At 43.6% G+C, this 15,432-nt stretch overlaps 1 pseudogene; it reads right to left on the bottom strand.

Moving 5' to 3' along the window:
* Positions 1-13,584: 13,584 nt before the first annotated feature.
* Positions 13,585-14,996, bottom strand: LOC143641003 (E3 ubiquitin-protein ligase Mdm2-like; annotated as a pseudogene).
* Positions 14,997-15,432: the final 436 nt, after the last annotated feature.

Below are 15,432 nucleotides of genomic sequence, written 5' to 3' on the forward strand. Positions count from 1 at the left end.
TTTGGTAATGACATATAACTTAAAAAATGGAATACCCATCTCACAAGTAGCACAGACACCTGGTACTCTGCCTCTACTGTGGCAGCGCCCTTCATGCCCAGTGGGCCCTTGAGCAGTGGCTGTGGCAATCTTTCTACATAGAAAACACCCCTGCAACCTTCCAAAAAATTCCAGTTTATCACTTAGAAGATCACACTCGAATTACAATGGAATTACATGTCTCCTTAGCTGTACTGCTCCCAATAGGACATTTCCAAATGGAATGGCAAGCAGAGAATGAGTCATAGCACACAGTATCCCTAAATCCATCAGTACTAATGGTCTCATGACCCGTGTGAATTTCTATGTGCTTGGTTGCAGCGCAGCCAACCCCATCCATGGTAGGACACAGGCTCTGTGCAGCCCAGCTTATCTGCATTCCCAATCCTTCTCATTTGAGGCCTGGTAAGCAGGTAGGCCTGTGCATCACTGTTACTCCACAGCTTCCCTTGAGCCAGTGGATACCAAATGGTCTCAGGCCCCCATGCCATTGAGCTCCAACAGCAACTGAGCTCAGGCTCTTGGATATCAGGGGAAAAGCAGAGGGATAGGTGGCCTCCAGTGCCCATGGGCCCCACTACCACACTATTAGCTTTATCTTAGGCTTCTGCTGCTCCTTTATGTGCCACAATACAACAAACACAAGTGAACTGGGCTAGAGTGAGGCATGTGGGCACAATTCTCAGGCCTTTATGAAGGCCAGGTCTTATTCTTTTGAGGAGTTCTATGTGCTAAGCCATTGTTGTGACTGCCTGAGGTAACAGGACCACTAGGATGAGCCCTAGACTGTCCCTGGTGAGGTGCTGGGGCATTGGACCTCCACCCTGTGGGTGTTCTTTCTGTGAACCTGTACTCAGTTTCCAAATAGTGTCCACATACTAGGTGTGCAGCTCTGACATATGCTTTAAACATGAGTCCTGTCTGTTCCACCAATTGGTGGTAGTTCTGGTGTTACCTGTAAATAAACATGTAAACACCAGAAAAAACACAGAGCAGGGAAGGGAGGTAAAATCAACTTTAAACCTAAATATTTTTATTTTCTTCCCAACAATTTGAATATAAATAATGATATTTTGCTAAAATACTGCCTAAAATACCTGACATTTACAGACTCTGATGTGGTATCTGCATCCTTGACATGAGGTAGGCTGGGGCATGCTTGGCCCATTTATGACTGTGGGACTGTGGCCAGTGCTAGTTCAGGAACTGGATCCTTAGTTCCTTGTTTCCTGGAATGTAGGTTGGAGCAGTGACCTGCTCATGTGTGACTCAGGGAGGTACTGCTCTGTTCTCACATAGAGAGGCCATTCCCTTACTCCATGACAAGGCTGCGGCTGATGGTGCTAATACTCTTGGAGGCTTTCTAAGAGCCTAATTTGAGTCCTTTGTGACAACTGCGGTTTGTGGTCCAAATTATCTAACTCCACACAAGAGCAACAGTGATGACCTTGAGGTTTGCTCTTTGAGAATTGAGGTGCTAATCCAGCAGGGTCTCAGACACCCATGCCATTGAGCTCTGGTCCAGGGTCCAGGAACAGGCCAGCCAGCTGTCTTCCTTTTCTGAACTGAGCTTTGCTTTTTCATCTGCAATGTATGAGAATCAGTGTGATAATGCACAAGCTTAGCACAACAGAAGGCCTCAGAGCATCCATTCCTGCCCAGTGCCCACCCTGTGCATTCCCCTCCCAACCCAATGCCAGACACCCTGACCCTGTGGCTCAATTCTGGAGAGAATTTGGTGGTGTGATTCAGTGCACAAAGGGTTGGCATGCTGCATCACTCTGTTCAATAGAAGAAGAAGAAAAAAAATACACCAAGTTTTAAAATAAAACTTGGATGTCATCCCGAAACTGAGAATGTTTACATGGAGCATATTGATCACATGAGAAACAAATGTTCCTTTTGGTCTGAGCAGCCCATTTATCTAAGTCATGGTAGAAAAGAATGAGTGCCTGAAGTATCAACCACAATTTCCGATTTGAATGGGTAATAAACCAGGCTTTCCTTTTCACATTAAGAAGCCCTGTGATGTGCTCACCAGGAGTCAGCACCTGCTGATGGTGTGCATTGGTCCCCAGCACTGCCCTTCCACCCTCACGGGGGCTGTCACAATATAGTCCATCTGCTTTTAACATGGTGTCACCATCCTGGATCAGCAGCATCTTGGTCTGTACAGCTGTTAACTGAGAATAATGCACCTCTCAATCAATCCTCTCATGGGCAAGCCTCAAGGAACAAAGATGTAGGACTATAACTATTAACCCCCTGAAAAACACTGAGGTTAGGAGCATATTTACAAAGAGAAATGAAAGTGAACAAAATTGTCGAGACACACACCAAAAATAGCCAAGAGCAATGCGGGTGTGGTCAGCCCTGAGCCTGGCTGTGGGGATGCAGGTGTGGTCAGCTTGGATCCTGGCCATGGGGTTGAGGGATTGCTGAGGGACAGAGCCAGCTATGCTGCTAGGGCATGGGCAGCTCACTGCTGGGCAGGTTTTAATAATCTTCTGAACAGGCAGCATGTCATCCAAGGCAGGACCACCTCGTCATAAGGCACAGGTAGAAATTATTTGGTGTTGATGAAGGATATACGTGATTCATATTTTTTCTATTTTTTTCTTTCTAAATGCTTTTTAAAAATTTTTTTAGTTGTAATTGGACACAATACTTATATTTTTATTTGTTTCTATTTTTATGTGGTGCTGAGGATTGAACCCAGCAACTCCCACATACTAGGAGAGTGCTGTGGTGTTGAGCCACAACCTCAGCCCCTCTAAATGCTTTTTATTGAGTCTCTCTTAAAGTTTTCTTGGGACCAACATCCCAAGAAATTATCTTTTTATGGTTATCTTTTGAATTCTAACATCTACCAACTTGCTATAATAAAACATAAAAATATATAAAGTATTTTGAGTATGTATTGTGCATGCATGTGTGGAGAAAAAGCAGAGAGTGCCTCAGTTACACTGAAACCCAGAACCCAATGTGAAGTGTGCCTGAGGCCCTATCTCATTACCTGAGATCTCATCTCATCACCCTGGGAAGCTCCAAGGAGCACCAGAACACATGTGGATGTTAGACCATCATGGCAGCAGGCAAGAGATCCCCACAATGGCCACACAATTCCTGTGCTGCCTAGACTGAGCTTCAGCCTGAAGGGTGGGAGCTGTACAGTCCTGATGCTGGAATCTGATGGGAGTCGAGGGGGACAGAGGCTACTCTATCCTGCTGGTCCAGCCCTGAGCTGCGTGTCTTGTCCAGGGCAGCATGGAGCACCCCAAAGACACAGAGACCCTTGTGGAAGTGTTAGAAGAGTGCTCAAGCGGTTGTGCAGGTATACCTGCCCAGAAGGAAGTAAGAACTTCACCCCCACTCCAAGGTCCTGGTTTCTGGAGGCTGCAGCTCAACACAGCTAACCTTCACTTTCTCATGGGTTAACCGAACAGGACATATTTTAGACAAAAGAAATCACCCTGCAGAGAGGAAAGCATTACAGGAAGCCAATGTATGGTTCGCTCTTTCTGAAGGGTCCATCAGTAACCAGAGATGTGACATCATGAGGAGTGTGTGACCCTGATGCTCTCTCCCATAATCTCTCTCAGGAAACTCACTGATATTCAGAGCCTCAGCTACCTTCTGGAAGGACTCATACTTGTGCCTGAAGCCTGAAATCCTGCATCCTGCAACCCATTTATGCAGCATGGATGCACTGTTCCCCTCAGCAGTGTTAGCAATGTCTAGTGCAGGCCAGCTCTGCCTGACTCCAGGCCTTCCCTCTGACATTGATTTCTCTTCCAGGGTCCCATCTCAGGGATGATATTCCCTTGCCCCCAGTGCCAGGGGCAATAGTTAGGGAACAGTGAAGTTAAATGTTTTCAAGGCATTGAGAAAGACAGAGGAAGGTGTGAGGCTTCAGAGCTAGTGCCACCCAACATCCATGAGCATGGTGATGTTCCTGTAAACTCCAGTAGGTCATCACATGCTGTGCAGTGCTGTCTGGGGCATGACAATCATCACGAAGGGACAGAGACATGGAGAGCAAAACACCATCAGCTCCTGCTGAAGCAAGGGTCATGGCCGGGACTGGTAGGACAACTGGAGCACACTCTCAGCCCAGCAGCATAACTATGAGAAAGAGTGGAAAATATCACTATGGGGCTCCCAGGGAAGGGGCTCTCGGTTGCTAACTTTGGCATCTCATGTTCTCCTGAATCAATTAATGCTTTTGGAGCATAATGAAAAATGTGGGGGCTATGGAAGGCAATGATGTTGGAGGGGATTTTCTGAGAAGGTGTGCTTCAGTGGTAGAGAAGGTCTGGCTCTAGGAGATTCCTGGAGAGGAGACCATAGGCCCTACAGGTGCCCAGGCCAGCACTGAACTGCTCTGTGGTTCTCAGCAAAGCACAGGAGAAACCACCCTGCCCATCATGGCCCTGAACTCCCAAGTCCATCCACATGTCAGGCACCATGATCTGCTCACCAGGACACACAAGCTCTGCTTCACAGGGGTTCACATGGTCACCCTGAAAAGTGTCACGGGGGGGGGGGGGGGGCATGCCTGATATGCCTCAAACCCAGAAATACACCCAAAGACAACAGATACATATGCGCCATCACACGCCCTCTCATGTGCCTGAGTCCACATGGAGAGCTTTTAGTTTCCCCTTTGACTAAAAAACAATTGGCCTGAAGCATATTTGTGGTACACAGCAAGCTGGAAGGGCTTGAATGCAGTCTGCAGAGCCTGGAGTCTAGGCTCTGGAGGGCCTGCATGTCCTGCCCTGACATCCTGCATGTTCTGAAAGCTAATTCCACACTACAGGCTGCACATATGGCCTCTAAGCCCATGTGCTCCTGTTCACATCAGTCACACTGCTCCCACATTAGAGAAGGAAACAGGTCTCAGAGCATATGCAATTAAATTACTAAGTGCAGATCTTTAGTTAAAAATTCTATTTGATTTCAAAATTCTTCCCTTATAGTTCTCAGCACAGCCTACATGTCCCAGCAGCCCTCTATCAAGTAGAGATACTCAAAGGCTTACGCTGGTCTGCTGGTGGTTGTTTTCCAGAAGTAAGCAGCAGCACACCATTTCCTTCCTGGCCCTGAGGTCTAGTTTTCTTCCCTAGTTTCCTGGGGTTAGACCACAAGGAGAGAAGGATTAACAGCTGTGCTCACCCTCCCTGAACATGCCAGGCCATCTGTTGCCTGGACATTAACCTAAATAAGCACTTACCACAATTCCAAGATGCATTTTCTTCAATGATATGATGGAAAAAAATAACATTACAAAAAGTAAATAAGTGTGTGTGTGTGTGTGTGTGTGTGTATAACACTTCTTAGCCCAAACTACTATACTACTAGTCTATATAACACATTTGTGTTGCTTGTGTTATTAAGTGTGACATCTTCCAAAGAAAATGGTTCTGTGACTAGAAAACAATGTAAAATTTAAAAATAAAATTTCTAGTTCTCTAGATGAAGGGATATTCTGTTGATTCACAGTTTTCAATTGCCATGACAAAACACCTGAGAGAAATAAGTTAAAAGGACCAAAGGTTTACTTTGTTTTTGGTCTGTGGTCATGTGGCTTTATTGTGGGTCTGGGTCCCTGATAAGGCAGAACATCATGGTGCAAAGCACTAACATCCAAGTGACCAGGGGACATTGAGAGAATTTACTTATATCACAAAGCTCCCCAAAATCATTAGCCTGTGAATCCATCACCGTATGAATCCTGACAGGTCAGAGCCCTCACGAGACTGTCACGTTCCATAGGCCAACATCTGCCCTAGGGCCAGGCTTGACACTAATGTATGACTGTCAGGACACTGTTTTAATATCTTTGTGTTAGCCTTGTTGGGCATATCAAATTAAAAAAAAAAAAACTTAATAATTTCTCACAGAACATGGGATTTACCCAAATGGTTTTAGTAAAACTAGGATTAAATAAGTAAGGATTGATATGGAGTGTGTGATTATGGCCTGCCAATTGCTGCCCATGGAGTGTTGAGATGTATTTATTAAGGAGTGGCAGAAAATTCTAGGCTGGAAAGGTGGGGTGGCAGCAAAAGCAGGCTCCTCCTCACCTGTCCAGGGTTCTGGCCCATGGCCTCATTCCCTGTATGGGACTGGCATGGGTAGGAGGCCCAGGCTGGGGTCAGGCCTCAGTCTGGCTCCATATATTCTGTCCATTTCCACATGGGATCAAAAGAGGCTCTCCCTTTGTTTATTCTAGTGTTCCTTGTTTTTAAAGAACTAGGAAGTGAGGAAAGAGATGGATATGCATACAATCCAGTGTTGGGGTTCCCGATCCCCAGTGGGGCAGAATCCCAAAGTAGTGTCAGCCCAATCCCACTGGGAAAATCCCAATTGCTATGAAATCTTCTTGCATTTGCTGTTCCCAGAGCATCAAGGCTGTCTGGGTAGCTGTGGATCAGGAGTTCTCAGTGTCTCTCCAGTCTGAACCCCAGAGTCAAAGTAACACTAGCGCTCATCTCACTTCCACTGGGGATGGGGAAGGAGCTGAAATATCCCTGGAACACCATCCTCTGTCTCTTTTCCCCCGGGGCTTGGCAAGTCATTCTATGCCCTGGTATGATATCCTGGGGAGCTGAGCACTCCAGCACACGGGCTTTCAGCCTTGGGTCCACACTGTATCAAGTGACCCAGGTCTGCACACCCAAGGATTTCATCTTCAATCAGATCAGGATTCAGCATGACTGCAACAAGGTTGGTGCTGGCAAGAGAGTGAGGGAAGGCACCCTGGAGGCCATTTGGTGCCCATACCACCCTTTCCTGAGTCATGAACCTCCTCAAAGCCTCCACTGGATACCCCTCTGGATTTCTGTGCAGCAGACCCAGAGAGTGTGTTGGCATCTCTCCCACAGCTTCAGAATGTCTAGTACAAGGAATAAAGCACTTCTGCTGGGAAAATATCATGTATTCATCTCTGGGTGGAAGTAACCTCACCTTGCAATTTCTGTTCTTAGTCTTCAGAAAAGGAAATAATTGTTTGCACAAATGTTAAGCATGCATTTCTTTCTTTCTTTTGTTATAAACTAAAGAATTTACATAATTTAAATATACATGTGGGGCTGGGGATGTGGCTCAAGCGGTGGCACGCTCGCCTGGCGTGCGTGTGGCCCAGGTTCGATCCTCAGCAACACATACAAACAGGGATGTTGTGTCCGCCGATAACTAAAAAATGAATATTAAAATTCTCTCTCTCTCTCTCTCTCCCTTTCTCACTCTCTCTTTAAAAAAAATATACATGTGCACGTACATAGCTCCACATACAGAGACCAAGTCTAATGGCATAAGTAGGAGAGAAATATTTTAAGAGAAATATTTCTAAATGTGAGATAGTGAGCACATAAGAAGAAGAACAATTACTTTCCAAATGACCCTTTAAACAGTGTATGTGAAAGTTAGTTGCAAGACAGAGTTCTCCATTACAGTAGCCACTCCACACACTCTGATTGCTCTTGTTTATTCACAAGGCAGCACTTGTTATCTCTATCAACATTTAAGAATTATTTACAATATTTTGTTGCTTGCTACCTTAATAACATATTTCTTGCAGTTAACTTCAGAATGGTTGGCAGTTTTTACATTGTTTTTTTTCCCCAATGTCTATAGATTTTCTTATAATTTCCAGTCTTAGCAATAAGTTGTAGAGTGGAGAGTTATGAACCCTTGGGAATCCTGCCCTCAGCACTGAATTCCCCTATTCTCCCCACAGGTGGAGGGTGTCGGTCCCTTTCCTAGTTCAGATCCATGATACCAGGACACAAACACTCAGAATCACACTTTGGAGTGTACATTCTAGAATGTTCAAGCCTCCTTACTGCTTGTTCATGATACACTTTGATTTTCCAAGTGCTATGCTAACTCCTGAGGAGAAAAAAGAAGAGCCAGGGATAATTTTGCAGAGGAGGTTCCCAGGCTTTACTGGCAGTGGACACTTACTTGCACATCATCTGGTGGGAAAGCTTCTTAGCAAAGCACCATGAATCTGGGGAGCATGGCCATAGGAAGGGACCCAATCTGAATTGGGCTTGCCAAGGGGAAGGCCCATGGTGGGTAGGGTGCACAGTGACCAGTGCTGAGGATGCTGTGGTAAGATGCCTGCTCCATCTCTTTCCGGGGCTTTCTCCCTGTGGAGAGTGGGTCAGGACCCTTCCCTGGCAAGGGAAGACCTCAGGACATTGAAGACATGTTCCCCTCAACCTACACAGGAATGCCACATTGCATGCAGATGGATTTCACTCAGGTTTGCCCCAGGAGGCCAGGGCAGGGAGCAGGGTAGGGTAGCAGGAGCGAAGACCACACTGCAAAGCTTGCCTCCAGGTGGCCTGGGCCATGTCCCTTGCTCCTTCACTGGCCAGATGTCACATGTGACCACTTGTCTTGTCTCTGGCTAAATGCACCACTGTGTCTGTCTTATTTCACAGGGCAGGTTTCAGTTTCCTATTGTGCAAGCTTCACTTTGAAGTCTGCAAATTATAATTTCATTGTGCAGTGCACTACCATAACAAAGTCCTTGGATTGTAAAAAAAAATACAATGTACCTGGTCTGGTATTTACTAGGAAAATCTATTATCTAAAGCATATTTCTTTCTCAAATAGCTGTACTTTGCTGGAAAGAAATAGACATTCTAGACTGGATTCAGTGAAGCAAACAACAGAATAAAAGCAGAGTAGGAAAACTTTATTGAATTTAAATAACAACAAAATCTTTCTCAAAGGCATTAACCACAATCCATCTGGGCTCCTGGTAAAACCATAGCTATTGACACAGAGATGACAGAGGATCTACACCCCCCCACACACACACACCTGCTCCAATTATTGGCTGCCTTTGTATTTAGAAGCAGAAAGTATCAAATCATTTGTTCAGATTGATAGACAGGGAAAGTATAATGCAGGGAGATAAAGGTTACCATCATTCCACAAAGCCAAAGAAAATGGGTCAGCTATTCACCTGGCACCTGATCAGACATGTGGGGGGTGCCCTGGATTGTAATTTGCCTGTCCCATTGTAGAAACCAGAGGGTCACCTCTCAGGTCCTGGCTGTGAGGAAGAAACCTCCTTATTCAACAGATGGGCATCATCAGCCCCAATAATGTGCTGGCATCACCACAAGTCACAGTTGAAGCTATTTAAGCGATAGTCATTGCCTTTACAGTGCTTATGGGGTTTCCATAACAGAAATGCTGCTGCTTTCTCTCACAGGATGTTTGACTGTGTGACTGTAGCCCACAACCTGCCATGACCTATCAGGGTATCTAGGATGCCAGCACACTCATGGACGGTGCTCCTGCTTATGCCCATGCCACAGAAGGTGGCTGCACCATCATCTAAATATTGGATTGCAGCATAAACTTTGTAAGTTCAGAGAGGCCACCAAGAGCCTTGTATGCTTTTGCTTTGATAAAACAATTAAAGCTCTTCTAAAAGCCTGGGTGGGCAGGAGTCACCAGTTTGGTGTGTTATGAAGGTAATATTTATTCAAAGAAGTCAAAACAATTAAAATTGTTTTGGGGGTGGGTGTGAAGGTCACACCTACCCAGGTACAGAATTGGTCCAGACTTGCTCTGGCTCATGTCATGTGCTCAGTCCCCTGAGGACCTGTGCCTGGGACTAGGACTCTCAGTTCATGGTCAGCCCGCTTGCAAGTCCTCCCTGTGAGCACAAAGAACAGATCAGGCTGTGTGTCCCCTTGTCTTCTCATGCCCTGTCCCACTAATTTGGGCCCATTGTGGTTTCTGCAATTTAATCACCACAACTATGGCACAAATGCCCATGAGCACTTGCTCCTAAAGAGTGCACTGACCATGATCTCCCCCTGAGGGCTGGCCAAGCTCCTATGCCCTACTGGCAATGCCTTCTTCTGGGTTGGTTTGCTCTTCCCCAGCCATAGTGGATGGGTAGGATCAGAGGCCCTGAGTCATGATTAGTGGCCTTATGAGGAGAAAAGCACTCTCTGCCTGCATCTCCAGGAAGGCTTCTAGAAGACATGCCAAGAAGAGAGACTATGACCAGGCAACCAGGCCTTGGCCTCCAGAACTGAGAAGCCAGGCAACTCAGTTGCCTATTCAGATGCTTCAGCTGTGAAGTTTTCTTCATCAGCCCAACTGAAGGGACCACACTCAGTTGCCTAAAAACATGATTCCAGACCATGTTGCATCTCAGAAATCCTAATTTTAAACTATCTTTTGCATCATCTCCTGCCCTTGCACACTTGCCTCATTCTCCCTTGGCCTGCCAGGCCCAGCTTGAGCCGAGGGATCACATACAGGCCTGGAGCATACTCCTGCCCCATGCAGACTCAGGGAGGCAGAGACTGAGTCCTGTTCTCCATAACAGATCCCAAAACTGGAACTAACTGAAGCATCTGAATAGACAAAATCCCAGGATCCTATTAGGAAGCCCAGAAAGAGGAACTGCCCTTGTCACAACCTCAGGGCACATCATCAGTCAAGAGGACAGCCCACATCCCTCTCTTCTTCCCACGGTTTCCTCTGAGTCACTGAGCTGTTCTCTGCTGCACTCTGCTGTCTCTGGTCTCTGGGAAAGGGGACCACATTCCCCTGGTTCTCCTCCCTCTGGGGCTCACTGGATCATATATTGTATTCTCCCTGAAAGTAAGTGGCTTCCACAGCCATTCTTGTGAGGGTAGTTGAGGGCATTATCACCTCTGGGCTGCCATAGGGGACACATTCAAGTTCTTTCTTTCCTTCACGTGTGGTCACCTTGAAATGTGGGCTGCTGTCTATCAGCCTGGGTCCACAAGTGGCCTTAATGGCAGTTAGTAGTAATTCAGAAAACTGAAATGGCTTGGGCAGTTTCAAGGCCTGGAGAGACAGGGGTTGCTGTTACAGAGCATAGCCTGTCCCTGTTGACTGACAGATGGCATTAATAGACTTCCTCTCCGAGGACATGGCACACTTCCTGGTGGTAGACATGGGCCTTCTCTTTCACTCTATCTTAGAGTCCTCATTGACAGGATGTCATGGTTCATTCTGGACAAACATGCCTTGAGATTGTGGAGATCTTCAGCATGGGGGGGCCTAGGGTCCATTGAAGGAAAAGAGAGAATGAGAGAATACAAATGGCCACTATCAATATATTAAAGAACAAATAATTTCACACCTTCACTGTTGTGTTTCAAATTCCAGCACACTATTCCCACATATAACTCATTTCAATTTTATGCAGTCACCCTGTTCACATGTCACAGCTTCTCAAGTTTATAAACATCACCTTCTCTACAACAGAAACAATTTGGTTTGGAACTAATCCAGGTCCATTGTTTCTTTAAAAAAATCCTGTCTTAACATTAAACAAAGACAAGTGGGGGGAGAGAAAGGGAGAGAGAAGGGAAAGCATATGGAAATGGTAAGAGACCCTCAATGTTACACAAAATTACATATAAGAGGTTGTGAGGAGAAAGGGGGGGAGACAAGGGAGAGAATTGAACAACAGCAGATGAGGTAGAGAGGGAAGATTGGAGGGGAGGGGTGGGGGGATAGTAGGGGATAGGAAAGGTAGCGGAATACAACAGTCACTAATATGCCATTATGTAAAAATATGAGTGTGTAACCAATGTGATTCTGCAATTTATATTTGGGGTAAAAATGAGAATTCATAACCCAATTGAGTCAAATGTATGAAAGATGATATATCATGAGCTTTGTAATGTTTTGAACAACCAATAAAAAAAAATTAAAAAAATTAAAAAATAAATTAATAAGTCAAATTATACTCTATCATCATGTATAACTAAAAAGAACAACAATGACAAAGAAAAACAAGTTCTTGCTGAGTTTCTGAGGGTCTTGCCAATTTGGTAAGATTAGGCTTGACCTTGAGATCCTCCCTAGCTGCTGGCATCACCTGTGTGAGCCACTGTAAAATTTCCCTATTGAGAACCCTTTAATTGAATAAAATATGTATTATTTTAAAAAAATCCTGTCTTCCTCAGACTATTAGTTTTTATGACTATATCACCTTTTGGAATCCATTAACTTCTTACTATTAGAAGAGATGGTAAATACATTCAATTATACACATTTTCCAGAGCATAATGTATTTTATTTCATTCAAACTTTTTATCAACCTCGAGAGGTTAAGTATTATATCACTTTTACAACTGTGAGATTAGGTGCTTTCCTGAGATCACATAGCTTGGTGATGGTAGAATTGGGATATGAATCTACTTCTGACTTCAAATTGAGGCCTTGTTTTTTTATGGTGCTTCCCTGCAAGAAGATGTTTTGTTTTGGTGGAAGAAGAGAGCTTTTATGGAAAACAGAGGTGCAAACAGATCCATTTATTATTTTCTTTCTAACTCAGTCTGCATTGCAAATATTGATGAACCTTAAGAGTGTATCTGCCCCTTTTTTGCCCCTGGGAAAGAACACAAGCTAAATATTCTCTGTTAAGAGGCAGAGACAAAGAGCAGAGTAGATATTTAGTCTTTCTAAAGCCTTTGGTGAAGACCAGATCTCCTGATACCCAAAGAAGTTAACAGAGCTATTCACGAATACCTAAGTTAAAATATATAAAATAGATTCCAAAAGTTATTTTTTACAACCTTTCCAGTTAGTTTTAATAAACAGTTGTTTATCAAACTCCTGAATTCACTGGTTTCTAAAACAAGACTTAAACCAAATTCTGAAACTTAGGAAACTATTAAGAACCATATAACCTAGACCAAAAACTTATTTCAAAGTGTCTTAGAATCACTTTTCAGTTTATAGAAAACAATACAATTTTCTCAGGACAATTCCACATTTTACTGACCTCATTTCTACATACCCCTTACTACATATAACAGAGGCTGTAGAATAAATTCATTTTTATTTACATAGCACAAAATATAACTCTCAACTTATGAAAGAACTTATGAAAAATATCAGAAACTTTTAGAGTATCTAAAATTATTTTTTGGTGCCAGGGACTGAACACAGGTACTTAAACACTGAGCTACATCCGCAGCCTTTTTATTTTTAATTTTGAAACAGAATCTTTCTAAGTTGGTGAGGCTGGCCTTGAACTTTCAATCCTCCTGCTTCAGTCTCAGTTACTGTAATTACAGGTGTGGATCACCACATCCAACACAGAGTATCTAAAATATAAATATTATATTTCTTATACATATTTTTCTCCTTACATGAAAAGTGCTAAGTAACACTTAAATGCCTTATGTTTAAGAAAAAGAAAATTAGGTACTTCTCACTTAAGAGAGTTGAAATTATTTAAAATTAGGGGTGAGGGTAAAAAAATGAGCTATATATTCAATGTAAATTTTATTAAAACACATATATAAAATATAAACAGAAGGGAATCTTTCCTAGAAGGGAATACATATTACCTACGTTTCCTGCCAAGGTAGGTAAATTATATTACAAAGAAATCTAGAGGAAGAAAGTTTGAGTTTCTTTCCCTTATAAATGTCAGTAAAAATAAAATCCATAGGGTCAAAATATTTAGGGTTATAACTAGAAATATATAATCCTATTTTTATGACATGGCAGCTAGTTGAAATAAGTTAACACAATCATTTGAATTGGTTGTCTGCATACTGGACAGGACTTATTCCTTTTCTTTAGCTTCTTTGCACATGTGAAGCATGACATAAGATATCCTGATTTACCATAAACATTTTTAGGTCAACCTTGGTAAATCACACATGGATCAATGACATTAAGGAGAAAATCAGTTTCCACACCTTTTTCTTTGTCTTGTATTTCTTCCTTCTCATACTCTTTGACATCTTCTTGACTGTGATAACTAATGCTATTTGAAGTTGATAGTTGAGAATAGTCCTCACTTTCTTGTGACTTGGAAGCTTGTGTGGTCTTATCATTTTCCTCAATACATGATTCTTTGGAATCATTTGCTGTAGTTTTTTTTTTTCCTCCAGCATATCCAAGCCTTCTTCTGCCTGTGTTGAGCTTTCTAGTTTGGATGTCACAGAAATTCCCCCTTTATATTCAGGAAGCCAGTTCTCATGAAGGGTCCAACATCTATTGCATTGTGGTGGAAAGGGAGGATTCATTTCATTGCATGAAGTACACTTCCAATAGTCAGCTAAGGAAATTTCAGGATCTTCTTCAAATGAATCTGTATCACTTTCCCCTGCCTGACACACAGTAACTCAATTCACCACATCATCTTCATCTGAGAGTTCTTGTCCTTCTTCACTAAGGCTATAATCCTCTGAATCAAGAGATTCAACTTCAAATTCTACACTAAATTGATCTGAAACTGAATCCTGATCCAACCAATCACTGGAATGTTCACTCACACCATCTTCAATTTTCATATTTGATGGAATCACTACTGATTCACTTCTACTGATTCCTTCACAACATATTTCCCTTTCTACACACAGAGCCAGGCTTTCATCAAAGGAAAGGAAAATACTATCAGATTTGTGGTGCTTTTGTCATTCACCAGATAATTCATATAAATTTTCTTCTGTCTCACAAATTGCTCTCCTTTTAGATGAGGTAGTTGGTCTAGAAACCAAACAGGAAGATGAAGTCTTCTCTCCCTGTAGTTCTAGCATAAGGCCCTTCTGATACACTCCCACCTTCAAGGTGACACCTGTTCTCACTCACTAATGTGCTGGCATCTGATGGTTCTCTTTCATGGTGTGTCTTTTTGTTCATCAACAGACTTTAACAACTTCAAAAGCAATGGCTTTGGTCAAACCAGGGTTTCTTGTTCCGAAGCTGGAATCTGTGAGGTGCTTACAGCACCATCAGTAGAAACAGATATGCTTGTATTGCACAATGGACTGGATCAGTACATAAAATTTGCCACATATCGTGACCATGGGTGTCTATCTTCAATCAGGAAAATGAATGGTTTAAATGGCCTCAGCTGTAGACAGTCAGGACTTAGCTCCTCCAATGACAGTCTCTCGATAGTCTTGTAACATGTCGGAACTTGAGCAGCCTGCTAAACACTCCAGGCTTTTTGTTTGGAGGTGGGGGAGGATGGCCATGAAGGGTCAAAGTGCCCCAGTTTCCTTCACCCGGAGTGCTTGGGCCTCATCGACCATCCCACTGGCGGCCCAGACCACTGGGCACTTGAATGCACTAAGTCCCACGAGAAAGGTAGTGCCTGGCAGGAGGAAAGCGACAGGAACTCGGCTAGAGGGGTAGGGCTGCCCCTCGAGTTAGGTTTCTGACTCAATTTTCTTTCCAGAACACAGGGCCGCAGAGGCCAGTGCAGAAGCTGGCTCTGCAGTGTGCCCCCAAAGTGATTTTTTGTTCCTAAGGAAAATATGGCACAGATTTACTTGAATTCAAGTTTCTTTTGTTCATAGCTTTGAGGATGTGTAAAAAGAGAAGTAAATATTTCTAAGTTTTGTC

Source organism: Callospermophilus lateralis, unplaced genomic scaffold (assembly GCF_048772815.1).
Source record: "Callospermophilus lateralis isolate mCalLat2 unplaced genomic scaffold, mCalLat2.hap1 Scaffold_82, whole genome shotgun sequence".
In the NCBI taxonomy this organism is placed as follows: Eukaryota; Metazoa; Chordata; class Mammalia; order Rodentia; family Sciuridae; genus Callospermophilus; species Callospermophilus lateralis.